General features: G+C 34.6%; 1 long non-coding RNA gene across 1 annotated transcript in view; it reads left to right on the top strand.

Annotated features, from left to right (window-relative positions):
* Positions 1–18876, top strand: part of LOC105707619 (uncharacterized) — a 39626-nt gene extending 20750 nt beyond the window's left edge. The window contains exons 2-3 of the long non-coding RNA XR_001105117.1: positions 12147–12288; positions 18825–18876. This is a non-coding gene — a long non-coding RNA (uncharacterized LOC105707619). The remainder of the gene's footprint in view (positions 1–12146; positions 12289–18824) is intronic.
* The last annotated feature ends 2993 nt before the right edge of the window (positions 18877–21869 follow it).

Below are 21869 nucleotides of genomic sequence, written 5' to 3'. Positions count from 1 at the left end.
ACTCCTGCACCTTCTCCTCCTTTTTATATCAAACTCAAGATACCAGTCTAATTTGGAATATGGCTTTATTAATTTATAATAAGACAATAGCAAATGCAGCCCATAACATAATATTTGTTCCTAGTGGAATTTTTACTAATTTGCTTTTATCACCTACAGCAAAGCTGTAAGGAAATCTTTTAATGTTTTCTGAGTAATAAAGAAATGTTTTCATCAGTTGCTCCTTTTAAACAAACCTGAGCCATATTCAGATCTTTTTGTTGGAAATTTTTACTGGAGATCTTCCAAGCTCTGGATTTCAAAGAGTGATTTTCTCACCTTTTCAATGTAAGTCAAATTAAAATACAGTGTATGTGAATCATCTCTATTTACTGATATTGTTGGCTCAAACCAAAATCACAAACTGCGCACATATACTCAGAGTAATAGTGGTGTAGGCAGGCGAACAAGATAATGGAACATTTAGAGACTGCACAACCTTGGCTTCTGGGAGTTATATTGGTCACATAATCATGTTGCTAAGATTGCACCTCCACACTCTTAAATCTGAGTAAATGGAATGGTTTTTCCCTAGACCACACCTTCTCGATAGAGAGGCTCATCTACCGTTTAATGCCTTCCTAGTTGCCTGAGTTCTACCCTTTAATGCCCAAGATCATCAACAGCTATTTCATTGGGAGGGGACAAATCTGGCTTCATGTTATATGAGAGGGGACAAATTGAAAATTACTCTCTTAAAGTATCTTCTGTTCCATTCTTCCCCAAACATTCGGTATGTTTTGGTTCTGTGATTGCAATGGAGAAGGCTATTCTTGCCCTGTGCTGTATCCAGTGTGACGCAGTGGAGACTAGAGACCAAAGAGCCCAAGACCAAGGCAAGAGCAATCCAGTGGTGTCACTGCTTCCTGTCAATGGCAGCATTTTCAGCAGTTTCCAAGGGTGTGGCTGAGCATAGATGTTCCAGATATTCACCATGCAGCTCATTTCAGTGACTGTGGGACTATTAGTTCTGATTAAGAAGTTAATAACTCCTGGGGAAAAAAAAGGTTTAAAAGACAGAAGTTGCAGACAAACCTATAACTGAAAGCCCTTAAAATATTTTTATGTCCTGTAAAAGAGAATCATAAAAGCAGCACATGAAATAAAGAAAATATCAATGACATTTTATATATGTTAAATTAGTAATAATGGGCACTGCATATCTTAACTTCCAATGGCCATCCTTCACTGGATATGAATTTTCAGTATCTTCCTCTGGCTCCTGTGTCACCGAGAGACTTGGAAATTTGTTTCATCTTTTATTAGGTTGGTGCAAAAGTAATTGCAGCTTTGCCATTACTTTCAGTACCAAAATGTACTTTTAAAAAAATTGGCCATCATACATACACTCAATGTCATGCTGATTTTATGACTCAACATTATTGGCTTCCAACTAGTGAGTTACAGTGGGAATGCTGAGACCAATCCTCAAATGTGCGCTTTTCTGCCAGGACTCACGTCTGGCTCCTTGATCCATTTTTGCACCGTCAAATGAGGGTTAGGAACATATTGCAATCAAGGTACTACACTTTAGATTTAAACCTGAATTAAAAATCCAGATCACCATTTGCTGCCCGTTTTTATGTTCTATAAAAGTGCATAATAAAAGTAGCCCTTAAGATAAAGAAAAAATGATATACTTTATATCACTAATCCCATAATTCCATTTTCTGATCTGTAAAATTGGACAATATTACCAATGTCTGAAGTCCATTAGGATAATAAAATAAAATAAGCATCTAATAAATATCTCTCCCATGCCTTCTATCAAAGCCAACAACTAATGACTCACCTTGCCCACACACAAACATAGACAGACACAGCATGTATGTGTAAATAGATGTAGATATACATACCAACTATAATACATAGTTGTATTAGTCTGTTCTCACGCTGCTATGAAGAAATACCCAAAACTGGGTAATTTACAAAGAAAAGAGGTTTAATTGACTCACAGTTCAGCATGACTCTAGAAGTCTCAGAAAACTTACAATTACGGCAGAAGGCAAAGAAGCAGCAAGGCACCTTCTTCACAAGGCAGCAGGAAGGAGAAGTGCTGAGCAAAGGGGAAAAGCTATATAAGTTATGTGTGTATTTATATTTACGTTGACATATATATGTTTACACATATATACACATAATAGTTATACATGTTACATATAGTTAGGACAAAATTCTTTGTGTTTTCTGAAAATATACTCAATCAGAACTTCCTTTACTGAATCTTACACAGGGCAGTTAGTTAGATTCCAGCACCTCCGAGGTAACTGGAATCTGAAAAACCTGATTTTCTCCATCAACAAAAACTGCAGACAGCACAGCTCAAAGTCATGTCTCTAATAAGCCATTTGGTGCTTCCACCTACAATTCAGACCAAGTCACTTCTCTCTGTAATTCTATATGTAAAGTTTGCTTTGTATACAATATTTATATATATTCATAAATATTACTGCTGTCTATATATTGGCATACATTAGGTGCATATCAATTTAGAATTGTTATCTCTGCCTGATGAATTCTTACTTCTTCCTTTAATGACCTTTTACCTCTGATAATTATTTTACTTTAAAGTCTGTTTTATCTGATATTAATAAACAGGTAATATTTCTCCAATGGATATCCAGTTGCTCTAGGAATATTTGTTTTTAAAAAAATTCCCTTTCTTCATTGAAATTGGTCTAAAATCAATTTTCTCTCTACATGTGGATCACTTATAGTACCTCATTCAGTTTCATTTACCTGCATGTCCATCCTTAAGACAAAACTGCAATGCCTTGATTACTGTAACTTTATAAATCTTTAAATCAGGTAGTGTAAGTGCTCCAGCATTATCTTTTACAAAATGGTTTTGGTTACCTAGGTTCTTTGAATGTACATATGCATTTTGGAATTAGCTTGTCAATTTCTACAGTCCACCTTCCAGTGTTTCGAATGGGATTGTGTTTAACCTTTAGATTAATTTGAGGATGATTGACATCTTAACAATATTGGATCTTCCAATTCATTAACATGATATATCCCCACTGATATTGAGCTCTTCTTTAATTTCTCTCATACTTGATGTATAGTTTCAGCATACAGATTTTACAGATGTTTTGTTAAATTTATTCTCAAATATTCCATTGTTTTGGATGCTAAAGAAAATGATACGGCTCTTAACATTTTATATTTTCCAAATGTGTTTTGCTGGCCAATAGAAATGCTATAAAAATTATATATATATATATATATATATATATATATATATATATATATAAAATTCTCTAGTGTTGCTGAAAATACTTATTTTTCTAGACCTTTTGTAGATTTCATGGTTTATATTTGTCATAATTTTCACTGCAAATAACAAAGGTTTCACTTCTTTTCTCCCAATATTTATGTCTTTTATTTCTTTTTCTTGCCTATTGTGTTGACTAGAACCTCCAGAAAAATTTCAAATAGAGCCAATGCCTTATATATTTGCCTTCTTTCTGGCATTTGAATATTTCACCCAAAAGTGTGATGTTAATTATAGGAATTCTGTAGGTACCTTCTACGTGATTAAGTCTTTTTTCTAAGCCAAATTTTTGAAGAGTTTCTCTTGAACAGGTATTCAATTGTTGCTAATACATTTATGAATCTTTTGATATCAATGTGTATATTTATCTGTCCTTTATTAATGTGTTGAATTGCAATGATTAATTTTTCAGTGTTAAACCAACTTTATATTTCTGGGATAAATCCCATTTGGACACCATATACTATGTTTTTTTGTATTGAAGAGTTTAATTTACTAACATCTTACTGAGACTTTGTTAAGTCTATGTTCTTGAGAAAGAATGACCCTGCAAGTTTTCTTGTTTTATGGTTTTATTTTTCACTAAATATATGGTAAACTTCATCAGTGTAGTAGTCAAGGTCTGAAGGTTTGTTTCATTTTAATTCTTATTTTGTTCAGTTCTTTGACTATAATTTCTTTAATAAGTGAATTATTCAAAATTTTATTTCCATTTGTTAATTTTGATAGTATTTTTTCAAGTAATGTGTTCATTTCATCTAATTTTTCTCTGCTATTGGCATAATGGTATTCATAACATTTCATTATTAATTAATTAATTTATTTATTTATTTTATTTTTTGAGACAGAGTCTTGCTCTGTCTCCCAGGCTGGAGTGCAGTGGCACAATCCTGTCTCACTGCAACCTTTGCTTCCCAGGTTCAAGCAACTCTCCTGCCTCAGCCTCCAGAATATCTGGGATTACAGGCGCTGCTACCATGCCCAGCTGATTTTTGTATTTTTAGTAGAGTCAGGGTTTCACCATGTTGGCCAGGCTGATCCCAAACTCTGGACCTCAAGTGATCTGCCCCCTTCGGCTTTCCAAAGTGCTGGGATTACAGGCATGAGCCACTGTGCCTGGCCCATAACATTCCATTATTAATCTTTAAATATGTAAAGATTATATATTAATATATTTATATACAGTTAATGTTTATATAGATTTAATATTTATATTAAATATATATCAAATCTCAGCAAGGACCACAATTTTATTACTATTGATTCTCTCTCAGTCTCTCTTTCTCTGTTTTTTTCTGAGTGTCTCTTTTTCTCTTCTTTCATTTTTGCTATGCTTTAATCAATAGTATTAACTTTTTCAAAAATTATTCACTGTTGACTTTCTATATTGTTTGCCTATTTTCCATATCATTTATTTCTGTTCTTAATTTGATGATTTCTTTTGCTTTACTTACTTTGGGTTTAATTTGCTTTTCCTTTACAGTTTTTAATGAAAACATTTAAATTATTACAAATATAAGCATTTAAAACTATAAACCTTCCTCCAAGTATTACTGTCATACTGTCCCTGCATCTAACAAGTTTTGATAGTGCGCTTTCATTGCTATTCAACCAAAAATATTTTCTAATTTTTATTTGGGATTTATTTTGGCATTTATTCTTTATGTAGAGGTGTGTTAATACATTTCCAAACAGTTAGGGATTTTTAAATATGTCTTATCACTATCAATTTCTAATTAAATGCCATTGTGGTTAGATGGTATAAATTGAATGATTTCAAACTTTCAGTATTTGTTAAGGTATGTATCAATGCCCAGTCTATAGTCTATCTTAGTGAATGTTCCATGGGTATTGATTAGTTGTAGCATTCACTAAGTGTCAACTAGATCATGTTGGTTGATACTGTTTCTCAAATTATCCATACTTTTATCGTTATTTTTTATCTGCCTGTTTTGTCAAATACTTAGAAAAAGTTGATAAAAATCTCATACTATGCTTTGCATTTGTTTATTTTTGCCAAATTCCCCTTCATGTATCTAGAAGTTTAAAGATACACACACATCACTGGTCATTAGAGAAATGCAAATCAAAACCACATTGAGATACCATCTCACGCCAGTTAGGATAGCAATCATTAAAGAATCTGGAGACAACAGATGCTAGAGAGGATATGGAGAGATAGGGACACTTTTACACTGTTGGTGGGAGTGTAAATTAGTTCAGTCATTGTGGAAGACAGTGTGGCGATTCCCCAAGGATCTAGAAATAGAAATTCCATTTGACCCAGCAATCCCATTACTGGATATATATCCAAAGGATTATAAATCATTCTATTATAAAGACACATGCACACATATGTTCACTGTGGTGCTGTTTACAATAGTAAAGACCTGGAATAAACCCAAATGCCCATCAATGATAGACTGGACAAAGAAAATGTGGCACATGTACACCATGGAATACTATGCAGCCATAAAAAACAATGAGTTCATATCCTTCATAGGGACATGGATGAATCTGGAAACCATCATTCTCAGCAAACTGACACAAGAACAGAAAACCAAACACCAAATGTTCTTACTCATAGGCGGGTGTTGAACAATAAGAACACATGGGCACAGGGAAGGGAACATCACACACTGGGGTATGTTGAGGGTTGGGGGTTGGGGGACTAGGGGAGGGACAGCAGGCGAGGGGGAGGTTAGGGAGGGATAACATGGGGAGAAATGCCTGATGTAGTTGATGGGGGGGATGGAGACAGCAAACCACCATGGCATGTGTGTACCTGTGCAACAATCCTGCAAGATCTGCACATGTACCCCAGAACTTAAAGTACAATAAAATATATATATTATTAAAAAGAATCAAAGTGAAAAAAAGATACATACACATTTAGTATCTTTATTGTTCTCCATGAACTTGATAATTTATTCAACATTATGTTTTTTTCACTCATGCATTATTTAATCACTCAAAAAGTTTTTGGAATGTAAGTTGTGTACTCTTACACTGCACAGCCCAAGTCTCAAAATGGGCCCCTCTAAACCCACTCTCAAGCTGAACTATATATATATTACTTTGCTGGTACCACTCTTATTTTGGCCTCATCTGTTGGATCAGGACAGCCATTTTTAAAAATTAACAGATAACATTGTATGTTTTTATTGTATATGATGTTTTGAAGTATACATACACTGTAGAATGGCTAACAACTCTAGCTAGTTTAAAAATACATTAACTCACACAGCTATCATTTTTGTAATGAGAGCACATAACATCCACTCTATTTACATTTTTCAAGAATACAATATACCATCAACTATAGTCACCTTGTTATACAATACATCTCTTGAAACATTCCTCCTGTCTAACTGTAATTATGTATCCATTGACCAACATCTTCCTATACCCTACCCCTGTATCCACCCTAGTCTCTGGTAACCACCATTGTACTCATTACCATTTTTTTAAACTTTAGGTAATTTTTTATCAAAGTCTACTTTGCATAATATTATAGCCACACCATAGTGTGCTATTTTCCACAGTTTTATATTCAAAATATGTTTGTTTATATTTTAGTATATGTTACAAAAATACAGTTGGGTCTTCCATTATTTTAAATCTATTTTTGAAATATATGCCGCTTAATAGGTTGTCTAGTCAACTTCTGATGTAATTATCAATGGTTCAGTTGAGCTCTTCCATCTTGAAATTTATTTTATGTTTATTCCATTTCTTTCCTGCCTTCTGTTAGGTAAGTTGTGTATATTTTTGTATTCTGTGTGTGGTAACATTTAGCTACATTTTTGTGCTATGTTTATCGATCACCTTGTGATTACATTATTTTTCTTTTAAGTAATCATAGTTTACATTCAAATAATATTATTTTATTTTTATTTATTTAATTTTTTTTTGAGACAGAGTCTCACTCTGTTGTCCAAGCTGGAGTGCAGTGGCATGATCTTGGCTCACTGCCGCCTCCACCCCCTGGGTTCAATTTGATTCTCCTGCCTCAGCCTCCTGAGTAGCTGGGATTACAGGCACACACTACCACACCCAGCTAATTTTTTTTATTTTTTAGTAGAGACGGAATTTTACCACGTTGGGCAGGCTGATCTCAAACTCCCAATCTCAGGTGATCTGCTGTCTCGGCCTCCCAAAGTACTGGGATTACAGGCATGAGCCACCGCCACCGTGCCCGGCCTATTTTTAAAATAAACAATATAAGAATCTTAATACTATATAACTCAATTCATCCTAGCCCACTCTTTTTCTATTTTCTTTTCTTTTGTGGCTATAGATCCCACAATAGCTACAAATAATGATAATAATATATTATTATCATTTTTGCTTTAAGAAGTCATTAGTTTTTTAAAAACATATGTATATATAAAATGAAGTCTCTACAAAAATAATTAGTTTATGTTTACCAAGATAATTACCCTTTCTGCTATTCTTCAGTCCTTCCTTCAGTGGATCCTGAGTTCCATCTGCTATAATTTTCTTTTGGCTAAAATAATTTATTTTTGAATACATTATAGTGTTGAATTTTAAACGTTTCAATTGCTTGAGATTTAATTTCAATTAAAAAAATATTAAAGAGCTTCCTGTGGAAAACTTCTGCGTTTGGAATGATAAAGGACAGTGTGGGCTGCTGTTTATTCCTTTACTTTCTCCCACAAAAACTTGGAAAGAAGTGCTTTCCCCACCACACAGAATAATGAGTGTTCGTCAGTGATATTTCAGACACCAAGATAATTGCTCACCCTCTAGGCATGTAGGAATCCCTCTGGCATATGGGAAAGCACCTCACCTCTGGGTGGCAAATACCTAAATGCCACAGGGGTCTAAGCTGGGCAGAAAAGACACTCAAATGTGCCAGGCTGTGTTTGGCAAACTGTGTGTCTGTGCCCAGCAAAGACATATTTGCATAAGAAGTTCGAGGCTTCTTAGGAAATAATTTACCTGGGAGGAAGAAGAAACTAAACACAAACATCACTAGCCAATAGGGGAGCTGGCTCCCTCAATGTTTCCTCTAGAGAAGGAAAATCTAAAGAAGTTCATAACACACTTAGAGATAGGTGCTGATGAAAATGTCACTGTGAATGTGATATTTGTATGCAGGTCCTGATATGACAAAAAAAATGTTTGCGGTTACAGAAAGATAAAGACAACTCTGAAGAGAAGATCATTCGATTTGGCTTAATTTAAATGTAAAATTCTCTGTTCTGATTAAAACTTTGAAATTAACTAAAGGCAAATGATCACCTCAAGGTGAAATAAAAGAAAGAAATAATATCTATGACATCCAAAAAGATCACAGAAAGAATGCCTGTATTGAAAAATACATGAAAGCATGGAAAAGGGCCATTCACAAATGAAAAGAAGATAGAAAAAAAAAACATGAGAAAGTGTTTTAAATGCCTGGTAATTTAAAAAATGGAAATTAACAACAATATATATTATTTCATTATTAATATTGGCAAAACGTTTTAATGATAACATCCAGTATCATGAAAGTCCATTCATGTATAAACTAAGGAACATGTAAAAAAGTATAGTATTTCTGTGGAGCAAAACTAACAAAGGTGTCACAGACCTTAAAATGGTCGTATCTGTAGACCTTCTAATTGGACTTAGAAAAATATATATTAAAAAAAATATTAAAAATATGCCCAAGATTTAAACTCCAAGTTTTTAATTGTGTTTTATTGATTAGGAAGAAACATAGATGAAATGCAGTCTAATGATCTATGGAGTGGATGCCTGACTAAGCTATTGATAAGAATCTATGCACCCATTCAAAATTATTTTGAATAAAATAGAACAGCATAAAAGAAAAATCCTATAGTATATTGTTACAGAAAAAGCAAGTTATAAAGTACAATAATTTCATTTTTCTTTTTTAAGTATAAATACATAAATGTAAAAGATTGGAAAGATATTTATACCTAGTCCTTATCAATATGCTAGTTAAATTCTCGGTATTCTAATGGATGACAAAACTATAATTATATCAAGTGTTCATAGAAAAAAAGGATTTTACTGGAAAATAATAAAATGTATTACACTTGGAACATAGAAAGTAATCTATTGTGAAATGAAAGAGATATACAGAGTTAACAGATACCTGCTTTGGAAGTTAACAATACTACTAATTTGCTTTCTTCAGTCTTCCAGGGAAATATTATTTTTAGCAGGCATTATCTGTTAAAGGCGATACATTCCACTAATTTTATGTTATGTACAGGTTACTCCAGGTTGGCTGTTTCAACCTCTATTTGTATTTTGTGTTTTCACTTTGTTTTATTTTAACAGATTTCAGCAATGTAAATACCCTTCCCCTGGTCTTTGTACAAAGGCAAAATGTTGCATATCTGTTCTTTCACTTTTATATCAAAGGGGTGTAATTTAAAGAAATCTTGTCATTTTGCACTTGTTTAAGGAGATTGAACTGAATCCTGTATATGTAAATAGGTTGTGGAATTTTAATTTTTGGCATAATGATACAAAACAGTGTTATCTCAATACTTCAGTTGGCCAAGCTGGGGTTGGCAAGGGATTATTACACCTCAAAATATAAATCATGATTATCTGGGCAGAATTACAAATGACTTTTTTCCTCCCACTGTAATTTTATGTAATTTTCCAAATTCCTACAATGTCATCAGAAGAAGAAATAATGAATGTTATATAGGAAAATATACATAGACCTGTAGTTACTGGGGAGTTCAAATCTATTTTAATAGAAATCATTTCATGGATGTTCTAGCTGGCAGTAATTGGGTGTTTCCTGCATGAACCAGAGACACAAGAGCTTATAATGTCTTTTGGGGGCAATAGAAAGAGATAAATTTGTGTCTTCTATTCCTGAAAATATCATATTTGTCTGGTTTCAAGAAGAAAAGTGTAATGTAATAATTTGAGAAGTCAATAGCAATAGCCCACATAGGTAAGCCAAATTTCATGGTGTAGTTAAAGTTTGGAGAAATTATTTAACCTGATGTTGGCACAAATGAAGTTTGATGTATGGGTATGCCAATTCCCATTGAGATTACCATTTTAAGAAATAGGAATAAAAACCCAAAAGGGGAAAGAAAAGAAAAACATCCCTTCATGTAAAGCAAAATTGAATTTTCAGCATTTTGCAGTTTTGAATTTCACATGAAGATGACCTTAAAAACAGTGACCATTAAAACAGTTGTTAGAAAAATGTATTATTTACACAGAATGTGCCTTTGAAATAGAGGTTACAGGAAGACATAATCGTACCATAGCACGTAACCTACTTTGAAAGGTGTAGGCAGCATAGCAAAAAATGTCCTTACATCACACTTGTCAAGAAACAGAAGTTTTATTACCAAGGAATTTCACTCTTTGCTGCTTATTCTTAACACTATCCCAGGGACTGAGAGGATTTGTTGATCTAATATAGATAGCGATGTCTTGGGTTTGTTCAGATTTATATGGACAGCATCTGGGGATCAGGAATTACATTTAAAATGTAATAAAATGTTCCTGTGCACTTTAACTTACAAATACTATACTTAAAAAAGTAAACATCAAATAATCTCAGGTATCTTTCAAGAAAATGTTGACATAGCTGAAGGAGCTCACACGGATATCTTTGAATCATTTCTAAGTAAACTTAATAAACTCATTTTTGTATTCTATTGCTGTACAATAAACCATCATACCTGGGAGAAGAAGAGATACCAAGGCATAAGCTCTCATTTGCTCCAAAATGCATTTTTTTCTAGTTTAAAAAATGTTTTTTCAAACACTATCAGTAAAGTCCATTCAAACTAAAAGTAAGCATTTATAAAGGATGATCTATTACCAAGAGACTACCCTAAAAATATCAGTAATAACACAAAAAAGTAGTAACACACAAAAAAATTATCATGCTATTTTCCGAAAGTGTTTCACATCATAGTCAAAGTCACCATTAGACTCTGATACTATAGAACAAGGGGACTTTCAGGGTTTAAAATAGTGTTTAAACCTTGAGCATAAAAAACCTCCTTCCAAAATGTCTTTGAAGCGAAAGCAGGAAATCGATTTCATTGGAATTTTAAAATAACTAGAAAGAAAAAATAAATAAAAACTTCATCTTTCAAATCACAAGATTTATTTTTTCTTTTATATCTGAGTGAGTGTTAAGAAGAATCTCTTTCTCTCATTGAAATCTCAGTACGGGCCAAGTGCCATGGCTCACGCCTGTAATGTCAGCACTTTGGAAGGCCAAGGCTGGTGGATCATTTGAGGTCAAGAATTCAAGACCAGCCTAGCCAACATGGTGAAACCCCATCTCTACTAAAAACAAAAATAATAATATAAAAACTGGCTGGGCAATAGTGGCGGGCATGTGTAATCCCAGCTACTCATGAGTCTGAGGCAGGAGAATTGCTTGAACCTCGGAGGCAGAGGTTGCAGTAAGCCAGTATCATGCCACTGCACTCCACCCTGGGAGACAGAGTGAGACCCTGTCTTGGAAAAAAAAAAAAAAAAAAAAAAAAACCCTCAATGCAGTCAGTATTTATGATGCATTTAGATTCATGACCAGGCCACTGAGCATGCCACACTCCAGGTAGGAAGGTGGTAATATCGGCTGGGAAGAAGGCTGTTGTTTGGCACAGTGGCAGAACCAAAAACAGGTGTAAGAGAACCATCAATTTCAAACTTTGACAAACCACATTTGGAGAGATTATTTTAGTAAGGGTTTTTCACCTGAAGAACTTCACAGCACAGTGAGCAAGATTAAATAAACATCTTTTGTAATATTGTGAAGGTTTTAAGTATTGTTTTTCTTTTTAAATCACATTGGTAGAAGATTGTTCACGTCCAACAAACTGTTCATGGTGCAGAAAGTCACTTCCTAACACCAAGCTGTGAACCACCATCATCCTGTTCCAGAGAATTCTACTGATTTACTACTGATTCTACTGGACTTAAAGGAAACAAGCCCAGATGTAAGGATTATAGTCCTATATTACATTTTATATACTTATGTATCATATACATTTATGTTATAAGATATTGGGTTACAAAGGTTTTATCTTAGGCTCTTAGATATAAAAAGGAGTTTGATAGAGCTTATATAGCCTTGGTTTTATTTTCTTTTAGTGAGGGGAAAAAAATTGTGGGTTTTTGGTGTTAAGTGTTATTTTTAATAATACAATTTTAAAGTTGATCTCTTCTTTCTGAAAAGATATTAAATGGTTTGAATCTGTATATAGACGTGTGTGAGAAAGAATGAAAAGTGAGAATCAGATAAAGAGAGAAAGGAGATAAGGTTTTCTTAGATTTTCTTTTTTTTAGTACAAAAGCTGTTGTTTGAATGTTCTACAAAATTGTTTTTAATGTTACCACATGGAGTTGGGAAGCCGCATGTGTGGTATATGGCTGAACTTTGTGTGGTTTGGAATGCACAGACATTAAAGTAGCATATTTTTTAAGTAGGGCTCACCATCCCTGGGCTGAGGACAACATTTCTTCTAATATTTTGAACCAAACATGGATAGTTTGGCAGCTATTTCCCATTAGAACTCAATGAAATAGCTGCTATCTCTTCATAGCAAGCTGCAGGTTTCCATCTGTTGTGAGTACTCGGATGACTTCAAAAGAGCATTCTTATTTTTGAGCCCCTTTTGAAAACTTTAAAGCACATAAATAACTTCAATATGGTTAAATATTTATTTGGAAAACATGTCTTCCAAAGGTTTGTTAGCAACTTGCCACCCTAGGAGTGCAAGGAGACAACCACGCTTGTTACTTTGCTTGGGACACCAGTTTCTGCTAAGTGGAAATGAATGTCAGTGCCTTTCCTGTATGCATCACATTTTTATTGAAATCCTACTAGGTACCAGACACAGGGCTGAGCTCTTTCCACTTGCTGTGGCAGCAGAAATCTGTAGCGTCCACTTGAAATTTACATCTATTGAGATAACAATGAAACACATATTTATGATAATAATCCAGTGGATATAAAGGTACATAATTGACCAAAAATGAATTCACTAACTGGAAACAAAAGAAACTGCTAATTAATTCAAAGAATCTTGGGAATTCCCATGTCCCCTGAAGCAAGCCTAGCCTCCTAAGCCGGCTGTAGGAGCTCTACCTGTCTTTGCTGCTATTACTCCAGCATGAACAGCATTTTTGCCACCGTTGCCAGCAACACTGAGGGACTAGGAAAGATGTCAGTCATATTATCACATTCATATCAGGTCATAATTACAATATAATTTTTCACCCAACACCAGTCATTTGCTCAATGAACTTTTTACCTTAAGTAAGATTCTTAGATTTTCATAACTATATTTTTCCAAAAATGTGGCCAATTTTTTGCATGAAAAATCGGAGTAAAACATATAACTATATTTGAGACTAGTATTTTTATATTCTGAGTACAGTTGTTCATGGACATCTCTTGGGAGGAGATAAATAACATTTTTCATATTATAGGTAACTGTATGTCCCCAAAATAATTTGTTAAATGCATGTTTATTACTATGGACATTATTTTGTTAAAGAAATGTTCAGAAACATTTGATAGATACCTCATCTGTCCTTAGCTTTTTCTAATCCAACTAATTCTAAACTAGCAAAATTTCACAATCTGAAAAAAACTTTCTCCCAGATGGATAGGTAAACTTCAGCAGCAGTAATAGAATCAATGGACTTTAGATTTTACAATTATACAAATTCAATCCTCAAGTGATCCCGGAGTCAAAACTGATATTATTTTTAAATCGCGTGAGTGTTTACATCTACATATGGTTAAATTCACTATTGTTTATCAATACTCAATTATCCTTCAATGCAGGCTCACAGGAAGATTGCCCTTCCCTGATCAGTGGAAGTGAGGCAGGGTTCTGTGATCACTCATGGACAATGAAATACAAATGAAAGTAATGTGCACCACTTTGGGAAGTGTCTTTTCCATTTGTGATGCTGTACAGAACACCTAAGACTAGCTAACTTACAAAGAACAGGAACTTATTTCTGACAATTTGGATGCTAAGAAATCCAAGTTCAAGCCTGCAGCATCTGGTGAGGACCTTCTAGCTGTATCCTCACATGGAGGGGCCACAGGGACCTACTCCCTTGTCCCCATCCCGTTTATAAAGGCACCTAAGCCCAATCATGGGGGAGGAGTCCTCATGGTCTAATCACCTCTGAATGACTTCACCTCTTAATAGTATCATGTGGACAACATTTGAATTTTGGAAGGGACACATTTAAGCTGTAGCAGGAACTATGGAACTTACAGTGCTGGGATTACAGGCGTGAGACACCTTGCCCAGTCTACTTTCTGATTCTTGATGATACTTACTCTTTTCCTGCTGCAATAATCGTGGAAGCAAGTGATGATACTGTGGTGCCGTAAAGCAAAGCAACCGGGATCACTGTGCCAGCAGGTGGAGAACACTGCCCTGAAAATCTGTCTGGACTCCGAGTCAATTTTAAGTGAAAATCACTCTTGTTGTGTGAAACCACAGATATTCTGAGATTGTTACTGTAGCAAAACTAGCCTCTGCTCACCGTGGGTAGATAAAGAAAATGCTCTTGGTTTCTTAGCATCTGTACTGATTTTTTTTAAGTCCCTCATTTTCCTCCCCTTCTTGTTACCCCCACATTTTCTTATCTTCTGTGGTTGATAGAAACAATGATTGGGTCTCATTAACTCAAGTAGGATCATAAAAATGATACTAAAGTGTGGGAATGATACCAAGAATTAAGGAGGAAAACTTTTCTACAGATCAAAGATATAAGATAAGAAACGGCACCAATGTTTCAGGAAAGTTTCAAGACATAATTTTAAGCCATGAACAAAACAGTAAAAGAGAACCTAGTTGATTAAAATTAACTTGGTGAGAGAATATATACATGTATATATGTGTGGGAGTGTAAATATATATGTGTGTGTGTGTATATATATATGTATGTATGTTAAGAGGAACATAAGGAAAATACACCTGATAAACTAAAACAAGATTCTGTCTTGATTACATCAAAATATTATGGAATTTTAATAGTCATAATTTTTATGTATTTATGATATTCTCTTTTTTCCCTTTGTGAGCCAAAACAAGGTCAAATACCTTTCGTTCCCTGCATTGGCTGCACTTGTGAGAAATATCAGTTGACTGGAAACATGGGCTCTATCAAGAGAGAAATTACAAAGAAAGACCTAACACTCTCATTTAATGGGATTATTTTACTCTTAAGTCACGTGCAGTATTTAATAAAGTATAACACGCAAATAACTGGGTATGCTTCATATCAGAACTTACCTGTAACCTGTATTTCTCTACCGACATGTTAAATTCAGTCCTACTCTTTGGACCTTAGTTTGCTATCTGTGAAATTCGGGTGTTAGACAACATGATGTGTTAGAGCACTTCTCAATCCACAATACTATTATATCGAGACTACTTTTTCTTTTTCAGATGTTTTTCATTTGAGTTTTAATTGTAATTTAATTTGGAGAATAGGGTTAGAAATTCCAGATTTTATTCCAAATAATGCTTAAGGTGATATTTTTTCTTTTTCCTTTTTTCTTCTTTTTAATGAGACAGAATTTCACTCTGTCACTCAGGCTGGAGTGCAGTGGCACAATCTCAGCTCACTGCAACTTTTGCCTCTTGAGTTCAAGCGATTTTCCTGCCTCAGCCTCCAGCATAGCTGGGATTACAGGTGTGTGCCATCACGCCTGGCTAATTTTTCCTATTTTTAGTAGAGATGAGGTTTCACCATGTTGGCCAAGCTAGTCTTGAACTCCTGATCTCAGATGATTCTCAACCTCCCAAAGTGTTGGGATTACAGGCGTAAGCCACTGAGCCCAGCCTATTTTTTCAATACCTATTCACTGCAAGCATGAACAGCAAAAGTCAATCATCTCTGTAGGATATACTAAATGCATTTGAATAGTAAAGATCTATATGTACTTTGAGGACCTTCTTTTGTTTTTTTAATTATGCTTAATTATTACATTATTAGGTGTCCTAGATTTCCTTTTCTTATTCCTCAGATAGTTCTTTAAAAACTATAAGTTTTAGTTATTGCACATGTAGCACTACTAAAGTCGGGGAAATTAAAATTAAAAATAAATGCAGGAACTTACACTGGTCTAAGAAAGACCGACCTCTGAATATTTCTTTTTCTGTGCTTGCCCATTTATATGCAGGCATGCATTTGCAGTTGTAATCATTTCATAGATAAAATTTTTGTGTTCTTTATATTTTTTATGTATCTTCCATAATAGCCATTTTCTTATATCTTTCTGCCTTTTCTTATTTTTTAGGGCAAGTTTTGCTACTTAGAACTACCTCTGAATCTGAAAATATTCTTACATGGCACCAGTTTCTCCCATTTTTCCCCCTTGTTTTTACCATCATTTTTTCTATATTGCCTTATCCAAATATAGATAGGAATTCCAGTAACAGATCAATAGCTATTTTAGATCAATTCCAGTTTTAAGAGTACTGTATCTAACTCATAGATACACATTTTCAAAGGGATAGAAGAAATTAAAGTACGTACAGATGGGAACAATAAAAATGATTAAAGCATGGGAAAATGGGACCTCTGGGGAAAGATAAAAGGACATGAGATTATTTGTTCTCTAGAAAAGAAAAGCAAAAACTGGAGTAGTTTTAGAAGGTTCATGAAGAATGTGTGGAATTATCATAAGAATGAACATTTCATGTTTTTATATATATTTTATAATAGAACATGGATAAATGGGTTTATATTGTGATTAGGGTAGGCATAAAGATCCCATAATGGCAGACTTGTGGGACACACCAATGAGAAACACTCATCAAGGAAACTTTTAAAGGATATGAAATACTCAGGTGTTTCCAACTTCAGTAAACAAGGATGGGTTTTGCCATATGCCAGCTGTGAGTAGTTCCATTCAGGACACTATGCTTATTTTCCAGAGTATCATGTCTGTTCTCAGTAATTATAGCCTCTAATGGACACATCAATGTTGCAGACACCAAATGTCCCTAAAAGAAATCTTATCGCCATGAATACTGAACTCATCCTTCAAAATAGATTTACTCTCCAAATCCTTCTCCTTGTCCCTGGACAGTTGGATGCCTTCTCATTGCAGGAAGCACAGAATTCTTCCCAAGTTATTCCACCTGTCCCTCCATCTCTCTTCTGCTTTCTTCAGTCTTGTAGATTTCACTAATAACAATTTTTGAAGACCTGACAGTAAGAAAAAAAAACAAATATATCAAGTCAGTAATGTTTCAGGATGCTAAAATTTTTTTATTGCAGTTTTATGAAAATTATTCTCCTGAAGTCATTTCTTGTTTTATTTTTAATCCCAATTTTAAGGTCCCTAATATGACCCGAAGTTCCCTTTGTCACAAGAAAAACAATCTTTTCTGCAAAGGCCTAGGAATTCTACTCGTTTTGGGGTCTAAAATTGTTCCATTTATGCACTAAACTTCTTTGAATTCTTAAAAACAATAGGAATCCCACCGTTTTGGATTTCATAGCTGCCTACCATGTAGACACTGGACCCAAACAGCATGGGTTAAAATCCTGGCTGGAACACTGACTAGTTTGTGGTATTGGGAAAATGTATTTGTGATTCGGTTTCTTTGCTTGTCCAATTAAAATCACAGTATAACTCATTTCACATTATCATGGCTTTAGGGTAATCCCTTTTGCTGAGTCCCCATAACCTTCCTAAGCACTGTTCTCTAGTCCTGCCATTTCTATGCCAACATAAAATTTGCTGTTTGATGCCCACAACAAATGCAAACAAACACCGGAGCTTTAAGTGTAATAGGCTACAGTGATTTAGTGTGAGGCTGCCCTTCACTCATTGACCAGTGATTCTTGGTTGCTCATTCAATGTCTCTTCTCCCTTACACACCATCAACTACCCAACCTGCCCTATGGTATCAAGAAGCCCAAACATTTTTCTGATGTGATGCAAGCCTACTGCATCAAGCATTTAGCAAAATGCCCTTACTACCATTCTCTCCCTGGGAAGAATTTCAGTGCCAGCTCTTAAAATAAAAACACTTTCGCCCACCTCATTATTCTAGGTTTGAGTTCCAGCTCACTCACTCGGTGGCTATGTGGCCTCTGTCACACCACCATCTCCTCGCTAGACATTAATCTCTTCACCTGGAAGGGAAAAATTATAACACGCATGGCTTTAAATGGATTAATGCATGTGACATGCTCAGCAGACTATCTGGCAATGGAATATCCATAACACATTTTAGCCATCCTATCCCTGAACTTATGGAGTTCTTACAATAATCAAATTAAATTAAGTATATGAAAGAATATATCAGTGGAAAATCCCTGAGTATTATTGACAATATCTTAATCATTATTGGAAGTTACTCCCTTTCCTGCGTGCCTATATCTGTACTTCTGTATCCTTAATACAAAGATTGTTGTGAACTGTGTCAATCTTCATGTTGCACATGAATTCACCAAAGAGAATGTGGGTACTTTTGTTTTGCAGAATTCCAGGTCTGCCCTGGGGAGAGGCTGGCCGCATCACTTCTGTTGAGTTTCCTCACAGATATAATCCAAATTCTAGATAAAAGATCAGCTGACAAGCTCAAGCAGACTGGAACCACGTAGCAAAACAAAGTGCAGAACACATCCTCTTTTCTTTATAAGGTAATTGACAGATCAGTACATGTTGTGACTAATCTACCTTGGACTTGAGTAAGTATTGGGTTTCTATTCCTTCATTAATATCTCTATGGTCTTTGAGATGATTGCACACAAAGTGTCTTTAATAGGAAACGGGGGCCAGTGATGTATGATTTATGTCATGCTAACCTTCTAATATGAAAGATTGAATATTTAGGAGAGGAAAAGTCACATCACAGTACCCAGAGATGGATTTTAATGGTTCAAGACAGGCCTACAAGGCATGCTGCTGAACTTTGAGAAACAAGGGGAAAAGAAACATAGCTCAATGCAAATTCTTTTAAATAGGCCTGATTTGGCTGTGATTAAGAAAAGAATAAAAATGCGTCAGTTAATGAAGAACAAACTGTGGAAGCTGTATTTTAAAATTCTTCATTAAAGGCATGTTAACAGGGTCAGATAAATTACCATGTATTGAGTACCTATCAGGAACTAAAAGATTTTGTTAATAATTTCTGGTGTAAAAATTTAAAAAAGAAACCTGTGAAATAGGTATTGCTATTGTCAGGCTACAAATGCCAACCTGAAGCCCTAACAGAAAAATCTATCAAACAAAACTAACAAACAACAACAAACAGCAACTGCCTTGGGAATGGATGGTCTAGCACTCTTTGGCCAAATCCCCACCTATCCCCGAGTTCGCTCATTTGCTGCTGGTCACAGCTATGTCCTTGATTGTGATGGTCAACTGTCTAAAGAAATGCAAGCTAAAGAAAGACCCAAGGGTACTGAGCAAATCATTCTACCCTGTATCACTGAGTTATTTCCAAGTACAAGATCCGCTTCCTCATTCTTTAACTGTGTCTCATTAGCAACTGGCTCATACCCTGGACTCGAATATCAAGTGGATTAATTTGTACAATGATGTGCCTGGGGCACAGCAGGTGATTAGCAAGCTTTACAATGTTGAACCTTTACGATTTCATCTATCTACCTTCAAAATATAGATTTGAAATATATGTACACATTTTGGTAAATTGAAAAAATAACAAATCAGAAGAAAAATGTATCATTCTGACTCCGATAAACAGTTTTAATTTTCTTGTATACTCTCTATCTATACTTTACATATATGTGTTTGTATCGTAAAACTAGGATCAGCCAGCACTGTAGTCTCATTAATAATGTGGCTATTTTCACATAGTCTATCATACACATTTACCCATCTCATTAGATGATTTTTCATGAAGTGATTGTTAATATCAGCAAGTCATTCTACTTTTTCCATAAAATTTAATGTTAAGAACTTCATGATTTTTTCATTAATTGTTTTCAAATTACCAAACATTACATTCTATGGTTGGGAAAGTTTCACTTTCTTAACTTACTTCTTAATTATCTAAGATTTCAAAAACTTGATAAATGCAACCAACTTTATAATGGATACCTAAATATTAACACCAATATTAATAACTATTAAGTATTAGTTTAAAAGAAAATATTGCAATGGTATCTAAAAGTCTGTTAGCCCTAGTGAATCCTTCTCTGCTCTTTTTTAAAGATAACTATCATGTTGAAGTGTCTGTTTCCTGAGGTTTTTGTACACATGGTTGGATTCATTAAGTATATCCACCATTATTTTAGATTTTTTTAAAGTTACACAAATATTATCATATTGTATATATCCTTTCTTTTGGCCAATTTGTTAAAGATTTGTATATATCAATACATGTCAACACATTAACTCATTTAACAAATTTTAACTGTGAAAATTATGTTACGGTATAAATGTTCCTACAGCAAATAATGTTGAATATTTTTTGGCCTTTTTGAGAATAAATGTGAACATTACTCAAGTGGAGACACCAAGAAGCAACAATGTGAGGAAATGAAGTGCATTCTTCTTCAACTTTGACAGGTGTTACCAAAAGACTTTCTAAATCTTCCTTTGTTCATTGTACTCTTGTGGCAAGATGGCTAGCCAGGGTACCCTTCCTGCAGTCCAGGAAATAATTACGTTACTTAAAAAAAAAAAAAAAAGACTTTCTAAATCAATTGCGCCAATTTCCATTCCACAAACAATGCATTGAGTTGTTCCTTCCCACAATTTTTTTCGCCAACCCCTGGCATTATGACATTAATTTTTTTGTCAATTTTTTATTGAAGGGCTTTCTCGTGTTTTCCTCTTAAGCATCTTCCTCGTCTTGTACTGTGTCACACTCATTTACTGATTGCTGTTATCTTATTGGCAGAGCAGGGTTCTCCTCATTCACGCTTCTTTTTATGTTTCAGAAGCATTTTGCCCACTTCCAAAATTCCAGTTACGACTGGGCCTGGTGGCTCACACCTGTAATCTCAGCACTTTGGGAAGCCGAAGCCGGTGGATCACTTGCGATCAGGAGTTTGAGATAGCCTGGCCAACATGGTAAAACCCAGTCTCTACTAAAAATACAAAAATTAGTCAGGCATGGTGGTGCACATCTGTAATCGCAGATACCCTGGAGTTTAAGGCAAGATAATCGCTTGAACCTAGGAGGCAGAGGTTGCAGTGAGCTGAGATGGCACCACTGCACACTCCAGCCTGGGCAACAGAGTGATACTCTGTCAAAAAAAAAAAAAAAAAGAAAAGTTCCAGTTAGAATATTTGCCACTGTGTCTCTGACTCCTAGTTTGTAGTACAACCTAGAGTAGGTATTCAATAAGTAATCTAGAAAAAATGAATAAATGAACACGGAAACAAATCATTAACGTTATCAATATTGATTCTTCCAATCCAGGAACCTTGCTACCTGTTTATTTATTTACAATAAAAAAAATTTCATTTTCCTGAGAAAAATTTTCTGACATTGTATGCCTTCGTCTTGTGTGTGTTTGATAAGCTTGTTTCTTGATTTTTTTTTTTACATTT

The sequence above is a fragment of the Aotus nancymaae genome, unplaced genomic scaffold (genome assembly GCF_030222135.1).
Source record: "Aotus nancymaae isolate 86718 unplaced genomic scaffold, 86718_ANA_hifiasm-v0.15.2.pri h1tg000014l, whole genome shotgun sequence".
In the NCBI taxonomy this organism is placed as follows: domain Eukaryota; kingdom Metazoa; phylum Chordata; class Mammalia; order Primates; family Aotidae; genus Aotus; species Aotus nancymaae.
The sequence above is the reverse complement of the archived record's forward strand: the minus strand, read 5'-3'. Positions and strand labels throughout refer to the sequence as shown.